Source organism: Plasmopara halstedii, assembly GCF_900000015.1.
Source record: "Plasmopara halstedii genome assembly, contig: Scaffold_614, whole genome shotgun sequence".
In the NCBI taxonomy this organism is placed as follows: domain Eukaryota; phylum Oomycota; class Peronosporomycetes; order Peronosporales; family Peronosporaceae; genus Plasmopara; species Plasmopara halstedii.
Genome location: NW_020187532.1, coordinates 736,463 through 736,713, shown reverse-complemented (window position 1 = coordinate 736,713; position 251 = coordinate 736,463).

Genomic DNA, 251 nt, shown 5'->3' with positions numbered 1-251 from the left:
CTATGAGACTCACGACACGCCACTCAGTGGTCATCTCGGTTGTGAGAAAACGTACAACTCTGTGCTTCACCACTATCGGTGGCCCAAGCTGTACAAATGGACGAGCACCTATGTGCACACGTGCGAGACGTGTCAACGGGTGAAACCCGCTCCTAATACGACTGCGCCGCTGGCCAGCTTACTGGTACTCACTGGGTGCTGACAGTCTACGAGTTTGGACTTTGTGTTTAAACTGCCGAAAGATTAGGCGT